Genomic DNA, 12,831 nt, shown 5'->3' with positions numbered 1-12,831 from the left:
TAGGGGAGAAGGCAAAGCCCTCATCACAGAAGTCTAATGAAGTCTTAATGTAGAAGGAATGACTGAAATAGAAAATCACTATTTGGCAAACACCACAATAACAATTATATCAGGCACGAATCATCAGTAGATGCTAAAATTAGTGGGTGAAAGCTTGATGAAAAATAAGATATTTGCATAAATACTTTGAGTATCTCCTCACAAGTTAGTTACTAATTACTACTTTATAGTGGAGAACACCACCTTAAGTGAGAAAGGTTAGCGTTATCAAAAATAAGACATATGGACATCATATACCCTCTGTTCTGGTGGACTAAGAAGGGCGCAACACTTTCGTGGTATTTTTCCCCCAAGTTTTTATTTAAATTCCAGTTAGCATACAGTGTAGTATTAGCTTCGGGTGTAGAATTTAGTGATTCAACACTTAACATACAACACCTGGTGCTCTTCACAAGTGCCCTCCTTAATACCCATCACTTATTTCACCCATCCACCACACACCGCCCTTCTGGTATCCATCAATTTGTTTTCTATACTTAAAAGTCTGTTTCTCAGTTTTCCTTTTTCCCTCCCTATGTTCATTTGTTTTGTTTCTTAAATTCCACGAGTGAAATCATATGGTATTTGTCTTTGACTAACTTATTTCATTTAGCAGTATACTTTCTAGCTCCATCCAAGTCGTTGCAAATGGCAAGACTTCATTCTTTTTTATGGCGGAGTTATAGTCCATTATATACACACCACATCTTCTTTATCCATTCATCCATTGATGGACATTTGAGCTCTTTCCATAACTTGCTACTGTTGATAATGCTGCTATAAACATTGGGGCACATGTATCCCTTCAAATTAGTACTTTTGTATCCTTTGGGTAAATACCTAGTAGTGAAATTGCTGGATCATAGGGTAGTTCTATTTTTAACTTTTTGAGGAACTTCCATACTGTTATCCAGAGTGGCTGCACCAGTTTGCATTCTCACCAACAGTGTTCTTGACAAAAGAGCACAACCTAAATCTAATCATGAGAGAACATCAGAAAAACCTAATTGTGGAATACTACAAAATAACTGACCAATACTCTTCAAAAGTGTCAAAGTCATGAAAGACAAGGAAAGACTGAGGAACTGTCACAGACGACTAAGGAGACATGATAACTAATTGTAATGGAGGCATCCTAGAACAGAAAAAATATAATTGGGGAAAAACTGGTAAAATCTGACTAAAGTTCAAAGTGAAATTTGGATAGATTAATAGTACTGTGTCAATGTTGATTTCCTGGTTTCAATAATTCTACGTAATTCTACTGTGATTGTTTAAAATGGTAACACTTGGTAAAGCTAGGTGAAAGATATATGAGACTTCTTTGTACTAGTTTTATAACTTGTGATATCCAAAATTATTTTTAAAAAAAGCTAAAAAATTTAAAAGCACATATTGTTATGTAAACAAGTAGTAAACAGAATGAAATATACCACATAAGACCTTTAGATACTGTTAACCTAAACAGAACAGCCAGTTATTTTACCAGCAAGATAGGTTTATTCAGGAATAACAGAATTGCAATTCAGGACAACCAAGCTACAGCAAAACCATGGGCAAGTCTGACATTGGACAGGAGTTATTTTATGGAGAAGGAAAAAGTTGGAAGGGGTTGTTTTTGTTTGTTTTAATTTTAATTTCAGTGGAAAGGGTTTGTTTTGAAACAATCAAAGTCCAATGAAAGTCCACTGGAGAGAAGGAGAGAGGGAAGATGGCGGCATAGGAGGACGCTGGGCTCACCACGCATCCTGCTGATCACTTAGATTCCACCTACACCTGCCTAAATAACCCAGAAAACTGCCAGAGGATTAGCAGAATGGAGTCTCCGGAGCCAAGCGCAGACGAGAGGCCCATGGAAGAGGGTAGGAAGGGCGGCGAGGCTGTGCGCGCTCCACGGACTGGCGGGAGGGAGCCAGGGCGGAGGGGCTGCCCGCAGGCCAAGCAGAGCCCCCGAGTCTGGCTTGCAAAAGCGGAGGGGCCTGACGGAGTGTGTTCCGACAGCAAGCGCGACTTAGCGTCTGGGGAGGTCACAAGTTAACAGCTCTGCTCGAAAGCGGAAAGGCTGGAGGACAAAGGGAGGGAGAGTTGCTGAGCCCCCGGACGGCAGAGCTCAGCTTGGCGGGGAACAAAGGCGCTCCCCAGCGCCATCTCCCCCACCCATCCCCCAGCCAAAATCCCAAAGGGAACCAGTTCCTGCCAGGGAACTTGCTTGCTCCGCGCAAACACCCAACTCTGTGCTTCTGCGGAGCCAAACCTCCGGCAGCGGATCTGACTCCCTCCCGCTGCCACAGGGCCCCTCCTGAAGTGGATCACCTAAGGAGAAGCAAGCTAAGCCTGCCCCTCCCACCCCCGTGCACCTTGCCTACCCACCCCAGCTAATACACCAGATCCCCAGCACCACAAGCCTGGCAGTGTGCAAGTAGCCCAGACGGGCCACGCCACCCCACAGTGAATCCCGCCCCTAGGAGAGGGGAAGAGAAGGCACTCACCAGTCTGACTGTGGCCCCAGCGGTGGGCTGGGGGCAGACATCAGGTCGGACTGCGGCCCCGCCCACCAACTCCAGTTATACACCACAGCACGGGGGAAGTGCCCTGCAGGTCCTCACCGCTCCAGGGACTATCCAAAATGACCAAACGGAAGAATTCCCCTCAGAAGAATCTCCAGGAAATAACAACAGCTAATGAACTGATCAAAAAGGATTTAAATAATATAACAGAAAGTGAATTTAGAATAATAGTCATAAAATTAATCGCTGGGCTTGAAAACAGTATACAGGACAGCAGAGAATCTCTTGCCACAGAGATCAAGGGACTAAGGAACAGTCACGAGGAGCTGAAAAACGCTTTAAACGAAATGCAAAACAAAATGGAAACCACCACGGCTCGGATTGAAGAGGCAGAGGAGAGAATAGGTGAACTAGAAGATAAAGTTATGGAGAAAGAGGAAGCTGAGAGAAAGAGAGATAAAAAAAATCCAGGAGTATGAGGGGAAAATTAGAGAATTAAGTGATACACTAAAAAGAAATAATATACGCATAATTGGTATCTCAGAGGAGGAAGAGAGAGGCAAAGGTGCTGAAGGGGTACTTGAAGAAATTATAGCTGAGAACTTCCCTGAACTGGGGAAGGAAAAAGGCATTGAAATCCAAGAGGCACAGAGAACTCCCTTCAGACGTAACTTGAATCGATCTTCTGCACGACATATCATAGTGAAACTGGCAAAATACAAGGATAAAGAGAAAATTCTGAAAGCAGCAAGGGATAAACGTGCCCTCACATATAAAGGGAGACCTATAAGACTCGTGACTGATCTCTCTTTTGAAACTTGGCAGGCCAGAAAGGATTGGCACGATATCTTCAGTGTGCTAAACAGAAAAAATATGCAGCCGAGAATCCTTTATCCAGCAAATCTGTCATTTAGAATAGAAGGAGAGATAAAGGTCTTCCCAAACAAACAAAAACTGAAGGAATTTGTCACCACGAAACCAGCCCTACAAGAGATCCTAAGGGGGATCCTGTGAGACAAAGTACCAGAGACATCACTACAAGCATAAAACATACAGACATCACAATGACTCTAAACCCGTATCTTTCTATAATAACACTGGATGTAAATGGATTAAATGCGCCAACCAAAAGACATAGGGTATCAGAATGGAACAAAAAACAAGACCCATCTATTTGCTGTCTACAAGAGACTCATTTTAGATCTGAGGACACCTTTAGATTGAGAGTGAGGGGGATGGAGAACTATTTATCATGCTACTGGAAGCCAAAAGAAAGCTGGAGTAGCCATATTTATATCAGACAAACTAGACTTTAAGTTAAAGGCTGTAACAAGAGATGAAGAAGGGCATTATATAATAATTACAGGGTCTATCCATCAGGAAGAGCTAACAATTATAAATGTCTATGCGCCGAATACCAGAGCCCCCAAATATATAAAACAATTACTCATAAACATAAGCAACATTATTGATAAGAATGTGGTAATTGCAGGGGACTTTAACACCCCACTTACAGAAATGGATAGATCATCTAGACACACGGTCAATAAAGAAACAAGGGCCCTGAATGATACATTGGATCAAATGGACTTGACAGATCTATTGAGAACTCTGCATCCCAAAGCAACAGAATATACTTTCTTCTCGAGTGCACATGGAACCTTCTCCAAGATAGATCATATACTGGGTCACAAAACAGCCCTTCATAAGTTTACAAGAATTGAAATTATACCATGCATACTTTCAGACCACAATGCTATGAAGCTTGAAGTCAACCACAGGAAAAAGTCTGGAAAACCTCCAAAAGCATGGAGGTTAAAGAACACCCTACTAACGAATGAGTGGGTCAACCAGGCAATTAGAGAAGAAATTAAAAAATATATGGAAACAAACGAAAATGAAAATACAACAATCCAAACGCTTTGGGATGCAGCGAAGGCAGTCCTGAGAGGAAAATACATTGCAATCCAGGCCTATCTCAAGAAACAAGAAAAATCCCAAATACAAAATCTAACAGCACACCTAAAGGAAATAGAAGCAGAACAGCAAAGGCAGCCTAAACCCAGCAAAAGAAGAGAAATAATAAAGATCAGAGCAGAAATAAACAATATAGAATCTAAAAACACTGTAGAGCAGATCAACGAAACCAAGAGTTGGTTTTTTGAAAAAATAAACAAAATTGACAAACCTCTAGCCAGGCTTCTCAAAAAGAAAAGGGAGATGACCCAAATAGATAAAATCATGAATGAAAATGGGATTATTACAACCAATCCCTCAGAGATACAAACAATTATCAGGGAATACTATGAAAAATTATATGCCAACAAATTGGACAACCTGGAAGAAATAGACAAATTCCTAAACACCCACACTCTTCCAAAACTCAATCAGGAGGAAAGAGAAAGCTTGAACAGACCCATAACCAGCGAAGAAATTGAATCGGTTATCAAAAATCTCCCAACAAATAAGAGTCCAGGACCAGATGGCTTCCCAGGGGAGTTCTACCAGACGTTTAAGGCAGAAATAATACCTATCCTTCTCAAGCTATTCCAAGAAATATAAAGGGAAGGAAAACTTCCAGACTCATTCTATGAAGCCAGTATTCCTTTGATTCCTAAACCAGACAGAGACCCAGTAAAAAAAAAAGAGAACTACAGGCCAATATCCCTGATGAATATGGATGCAAAAATTCTCAATAAGATACTAGCAAATCGAATTCAACAGCATATAAAAAGAATTATTCACCATGATCAAGTGGGATTCATTCCTGGGATGCAGGGCTGGTTCAACATTCGCAAATCAATCAACGTGATACATCACATTAACAAAAAAAAAAGAGAAGAACCATATATGATCCTGTCAATCGATGCAGAAAAGGCCTTTGACAAAATCCAACACCCTTTCTTAATAAAAACCCTTGAGAAAGTCGGGATAGAAGGAACATACTTAAAGATCATAAAAGCCATTTATGAAAAGCCCACAGCTAACATCATCCTCAATGGGGAAAACCTGAGAGCTTTTTCCCTGAGATCAGGAACACGACAGGGATGTCCACTCTCACCGCTGTTGTTTAACATAGTGCTGGAAGTTCTAGCATCAGCAATCAGACAACAAAAGGAAATCAAAGGCATCAAAATGGGCCAAGATGAAGTCAAGCTTTCGCTTTTTGCAGATGACATGATATTATACATGGAAAATCCGATAGACTCCACCAAAAATCTGCTAGAACTGATACATGAATTCAGCAAAGTTGCAGGATACAAAATCAATGTACAGAAATCAGTTGCATTCTTATACACTACAATGAAGCAACAGAAAGACAAATTAAGAAACTGATCCCATTCACAATTGCACCAAGAAGCATAAAATACCTAGGAATAAATCTAACCAAAGATGTAAAAGATCTGTATGCTGAAAACTATAGAAAGCTTATGAAGGAAATTGAAGAAGATATAAAGAAATGGAAAGACATTCCCTGCTCATAGATTGGAAGAATAAATATTGTCAAAATGTCAATACAACCCAAAGCTATCTACACATTCAATGCAATCCCAATCAAAATTGCACCAGCATTCTTCTCGAAACTAGAGCAAGCAATCCTAAAATTCATATGGAACCACAAAAGGCCCCGAATAGCCAAAGTAATTTTGAAGAAGACCAAAGCAGGAGGCATCACAATCCCAGACTTTCGCCTCTACTACAAAGCTGTCATCATCAAGACAGCATGGTATTGGCACAAAAACAGACACATAGACCAATGGAATAGAATAGAAACCCCAGAACTAGACCTACAAACGTATGGCCAACTCATCTTTGACAAAGCAGGAAAGAACATCCAATGGAAAAAAGACAGTCTCTTTAACAAATGGTGCTGGGAGACCTGGACAGCAACATGCAGAAGGTTGAAACTAGACCACTTTCTCACACCATTCACAAAAATAAACTCAAAATGGATAAAGGACCTGAATGTGAGACAGGAAACCATCAAAACCCTAGAGGAGAAAGCAGGAAAAGACCTCTCTGACCTCAGCCGTAGCAATCTCTTACTCGACACATCCCCAAAGGCAAGGGAATTAAAAGCAAAAGTGAATTACTGGGACCCTATGAAGATAAAAAGCTTCTGCATAGAAAGGAAACAACAAAAAAAACTAAAAGGCAGCCAACGGAATGGGAAAAGATATTTGCAAATGACATATCGGACAAAGGGCTAGTATCCAAAATCTATAAAGAGCTCACCAAACTCCACACCCAGAAAAGAAAGAACCCAGTGAAGAAATGGGCAGAAAACATGAGTAGACAGTTCTCTAAAGAAGACATCCGGATGGCCAACAGGCACATGAAAAGATGTTCAACGTCGCTCCTTATCAGGGAAATACAAATCAAAACCACACTCAGATATCACCTCACGCCAGTCAGAGTGGCCAAAATGAACACATCAGGAGACTATAGATGCTGGAGAGGATGTGGAGAAATGGGAACCCTCTTGCACTGTTGGTGGGAATGCAAATTGGTGCAGCTGCTCTGGAAAGCAGTGTGGAGGTTCCTCAGAAAATTAAAAATAGACCTACCCTATGACCCAGCAATAGCACTGCTAGGAATTTACCCAAGGGCTACAGGAGTGCTGATGCATAGGGGCACTTGTACCCCAATGTTTATAGCAGCACTCTCAACAATAGCCAAATTATGGAAAGAGTCTAAATGTCCACCAACTGATGAATGGATAAAGAAATTGTGGTTTATATACACAATGGAATACTACGTGGCAATGAGAAAGAATGAAATATGGCCTTTTGTAGCAACGTGGATGGAACTGGAGAGTGTGATGCTAAGTGAAATAAGCCATACAGAGAAAGACAGATACCATACGGTTTCACTCTTATGTGGATCCTGAGAAACTTAACAGAAACCCATGGGGGAGGGGAAGAAAAAAAAAAAAAGAGGTTAGAGTGGGAGAGAGCCAAAGCATAAGAGACTGTTAAAAACTGAGAACTGAGGGTTGATGGGGGGTGGGAGGGAGGGGAGGGTGGGTAATGGGTATTGAGGAGGGCACCTTTTGGGATGAGCACTCGGTATTGTATGGAAACCAATTTGACAATAAATTTCATATATTTAAAAAAAAAAAAAAAAAAGAAAGTCCACTGGAGAAAAGCAAGAGTTCAGGGTGATGACAGTTTCTCATTGGTGAGTTGTAGGGGTAGTCAGTTACTTGCAGGAGGTGCAATATACATCTTTTCCTGTTGGGGGCCTGTAATTCATGTTTATTTTCTGACAATTCTGTTGGGGGTCTGTAATTGTCAATTCCTAGGACTGAGGTGGAATAGGACAGCTCCCCCCTTCTGGCTTCTCAATTCTACTTTAGTGAGGTTTCTCTTTATTCATTTTCACAATGCACTACAAATACAGTAAAACCTTGGTTTGCGAGCATAACTTGTTCTGGAAACGTGCTTGTAATCCAAAGCACTTGTATATCAAAGCGAATTCCCCCATAAGAAATATTGAAAACTCAGATGACTCGTTCCATAACCTAAAAATATTCATATAAAAATGATTATAATACTGTAATATAATACAAAATAATAAAGAAAATACAAAATACAAAGAAAAATTAGCAAATTAATCTGCACTTGCCTTTGAAAACTGTCATGGCTGGTGTGAGGGAGACGAGAGGAGGGCTATCTATCACTAATGGAATCACTGCTATCTATTGGCTTAATGGAATCTTTTTCTGCATGGGGGCCATTGTACACTTACATGGGTGTTGACTACAGTACAGTATTAATAAACTCTTGTCATAAACCGTATTTAATGGAACTGGCAATAAGGCAGCAGAGGAAAGGGCCTATATCTGCAGGCAATCTGAACTAGAATGAAGTAAAGCATTCCTAAGATTATTCATATGGAAAAGCAAAGGACTGTCCATAGGTGGTTTGAAGTGACAAGAAATACACCAGTGCTAGTTGTGGGTACCTTCCAGTGTTCTGAAAAATCACTGATTTCTGGTAAACACTGCAGCCTGAGACTGAGCATCTGAGCATGGGAGATGATCACCCACAATCTTGCAGCAAGAGAGAGAGAGAAGAGCCATTGATTCAGTTGTGATATGACATTCAGCGTCACTTACTACTATTGCAAGATATTGCTCATTTATTAAGTCAAAATTTATTAGAAATCTTTGCTCGTCTTGCAGAACACTTGCAGAACAAGTTACACGCAATCCAGGGTTTTACTGCACATGCAAACACAACAGTATACTTTACCAGAAGAACACATACAAACAAAAGGTTATACATTAAAACATTATCTTGATTCCCTGAGAATGGCAAATGGGAAAAAGGAGGAATCGATCATTCAATTTATCAGGAGAAGAAACTTAATTGAGACTTTAGCGGCTTTTCTAGAGGGGTTGGGATTAGATTTGGACCTTGCAGGATGGATGTAGGGACTTGGGAGAGATAGGGGGTGGTCTGAAGTCACGATAGTGGCAAAACGTAGGAGATGGGGCTTGGAGGTGGTGCCAAGAGCCTGCCTTGGTCTGGGAGGAAAGACCAGGTGTAGAGGCATTGGGAGTTGAGGCTGGTTACAGAGGGGCTCAATCTCTGGAGATGCCTTCAGGGCCAGTCCCCTCTCTGGCCATATCTTCTTCTCAACTACTGCCAGGAGGCACTGCTGGCATTGAACACTTTCTTGCCCTTTACCTGGTATTCAGGTCTCATTCTCTTCTAAACACCTCCCTTCTAGCCCCTTCCTGCTCTCCTCCTTCCTCCCCCAGATAATGGCATCCACTGTGTTATCCTGTGATCAGCTCCAGACAGGGGAGATAGGTAAAAGGCCAGGCCTTTCCCCTAGACTAGGTATTAGGGTCAGGCTGGACCAGGGGCTGGTGCTTCCATTACTCCTTCCCCTAACTATAGACTTCAGTGTCCCCAGCTGGGCTTGTCCTGCTGTGTGACTTATGTGGTCATCTCTCCAACCTGTAGCTTGGCCTGGGCAGTCCCAATATAAGCTCCTCTCACAACCAAGCATTGCAAATGAGCAGCTGAGGCCCAAAAGGAGCATAGAGGGGCCCAGAAAGAGCAGGCATGGTAAGGGGTACAGGAGGAGCCACCCACCCAGGGGCTGCTGAACTGCCTGAGTGCCAATCTTGCCTCCATTGATTACTGGCTGTGGTTTTCTTTTGTTTTGGTTTTGGGTTTTTTTTTTTTTTAAATCACTTAATTTCTTATAGTCTCAATTCCCACATGTTTATATTGAAGAATAGTAGAATAAGAGTACCTACCAGAGGGTTAATGTCCGAATTAAATGAGATTATGTATTTAGAGTCTGACATAAGTAAGTCCTCAATAAATGATAGCTGCCATTATTATTATTACACATTCTCAGTCCTGGTCCTTGGGCTTTCATAGGTGGAGACATCACCCTGGCTGTGGCTACAGCTCCAATTCAGAGGAGGTGTGGGGTACTGAGAAAGGGATGAGAAGTGGGCTTGGTGAAAACTTGTACTCCTTTGTATTTATTTTATATAGTTATGATAAAAAGAAAATACACAGTATTAGAGGAGATAGTAAATCTTTAACATATATTACTAAGTATTTTCACATTTTTAATGATATAATCGAGCCTCTTCTGTGCATATACATTTTACATAAGGTTTTATGCTGGAATATATACATAATTCCTCATCAGGACTTTTTACTTTTTTATTTTTTTTAATGTTTATTATTTTTGAGAGAGACAAAGAATAAGCAGGGGAGGGGCAGAGAGAGGAGACACAGAATCTGAAGCAGGCTCCAGGCTCTGAGCTGTCAGCACAGAGCTTGACAAGCTCAAACCCACGAGTGGTGACTTAATGACCTGAGCCAAAGTGGGACGCTTAACTGACTGAGCCACCCAGTCCTCATCAGGACTTTTTACTAATGACCTCTTTAAAATCTTGATTATTGCTATTAATGAGAAATGCTTTTTTTTTTTTTTCAAGTAGGTATGGCTAGTTGGAAATAGAAAAGACTTTTTCCCCCATTAACCAGAATTTCTATTTCATCCTTGAAATCATTTAAATCCAGTTGAATATTTTAATAGTTTTTTAATACAGCTTGAAGTCTGGGGTTGTGATGCCTCCAGCTTTGGTTTTCCTTTTCAACATGACTTTGGCAATTTGGGGTCTTTTCTGGTTCCATACAAATTTCAGGATTGTTTGTTCTAGCTCTGTGAAAAACGCTGGTGGTATTTTGATAAGGATTGCATTGGATGTGTAGATTGCTTTGGGTAGTTAACATTTTAACAATATTTGTTCTTCCAATCCAAGAGCATGGAGTGTTTTTCCATCTCTTTGTGTCTTCTTCGATTTCTTTCAGAAGCTTTCTATGGTTTTCAGCATAAAGATCTTTTACTTCTTTGGTTAGGTTTATTCCTAGGTATCTTATGATACCAGTTTCATAATTTTTTTAACATTTATTTATTTTTGAGAGACAGAGTGCAAGCAGGGGAGGGGCAAGGAGAGAGGCGGGACACAGAATCTGAAGCAGGCTCCAGGATCTGAGCTGTCAGCACAGAGCCCGATGCAGGGCTCGAACTCACAGACTGCAAGATCATGACCTGACCTGAAGTCGGACGCTCAACCGAATGAGCCATCCAGGCATTTTGTATGATACTAGTTTTAAAATAATGGTTCTTTTCTTCAAGTTATTCTCAGATGTTACTCTAATTCTTTAATTTTCTTTATGATTCAAATTATAATAGCAACGTTACCAGGGAATGATTTTTTTAAGCTCACTTATCCAAAGTTGACTTTTTGCTTTGAACTTTCAAATCTTTGTCAGTGCACATTCATCTCTTTTCACATGGTCCTTCCACATTTCTACACAGTATATTAAGGAACCCGAAAAAGTCAGCTAATCTTTCCACAGATCTACAAGGTAAGAATTGTTTATGGAAAAAAAACCCCTCAATTTTGATTTTTGCTCACAAACTTTTGAAAATATTCTTCCTTTGGGTCAGCTTACACACTTGTGAAACAGCAAAGAGGGATGTTCTGATCCTTTGTCTTAAAACAAAGGTGAAAACAGGTGCAATGTTAGTGCATTGTATTTAATTAAACTTGTCATGCCAATAGTACCATTTCCCATGGAAATCAGATCAAAAGGCAAACTCTTACAGATGAAGGCTTTTCTGTATAAAACAATAAATGAAACATATTAATAGAATCTCAGGGTTTTAAGAACAAACTCTAGATGCAAAGCCGTTACATCTTCTTATCACTGTGGTCTCACTCACTACACAAATTTATTTATTTCAAAATATTGATAAAAATGCAATGCACGATCCTGGATTGGGCCATTTTGCTATAAATTATAGGACATTAGGAAAATTGACGAAATATGAAGATTAGGTGGTAGTGATATATTAACATTAATTTCATGACACTGATGATTGTATTGAGATTATGTAGGAAAATGTCCTTATTTGTAGAAAATCACACTAAAATATTCAGAAGTGATGGGTCTGCAACTAGATCTGCAACTCGCTTTCAAGTGGTTCAGGAAAAGAAGTTCTCTATACTGTTCTTGCAACTTCTCTTTAACCTTGTGATTATTCTGGCGTGCCTGGGTAGCTCAGTCGGTTGAGCGTCCAACTTCAGCTTAGGTCACGAACTCGTGGTTTGTGAGTTTGAGCCCTGCATCAGGCTCTGTGCTGACAGCTCAGAGCCTGGAGCCTGTTTCGGATTCTGTGTCTCCCTCTCTCTCTGCTCCTCCCCCGCTCATGCTCTGTCTCTCTCTGTCTCTGAAAAATAAATAAATGCTAAAAAAAAAATTTAACCTTGTGATTATTCCAAAATAAAAAATAATTCATGAAATATTTGCTTGAATATTTTAACCTGGAATTATTTGCTTGGCATTATTGCTTCTCTCAATAATTTTCCATGCAAATCAGGCAATTGGGCTGAGGAATGAGGGCTTCTTGGGCACCCAAATCCAAACTTGAGATGATCCCCATGACTGAAACATCATACATGGACATGAAGTTGGTCTTGAAAATACGATGACATTGCAGCTTTATTCCAAAAGTTGTTCATTACGATATTGTGGTGGTTAATTTCATGTGTCAACTTTGCCAGACCATGGGTTGCCCAGATATTTGGTCAAACATTAATTCAGGTGTTATTTTGGATGAGGTTAACATTTAAATCAGTAATCAGTAGACTGAGTAAAGCAGATTGATCTCCTGAATGTGTGTGGGCCTCATCCAGTCAGTTGAAGGCCTGAATAGAAGAAAAAGGCTGACTCTCCCC

Source organism: Neofelis nebulosa, chromosome X, assembly GCF_028018385.1.
Source record: "Neofelis nebulosa isolate mNeoNeb1 chromosome X, mNeoNeb1.pri, whole genome shotgun sequence".
NCBI classification, from domain to species: domain Eukaryota; kingdom Metazoa; phylum Chordata; class Mammalia; order Carnivora; family Felidae; genus Neofelis; species Neofelis nebulosa.
The sequence above is the reverse complement of the archived record's forward strand: the minus strand, read 5'-3'. Positions refer to the sequence as shown.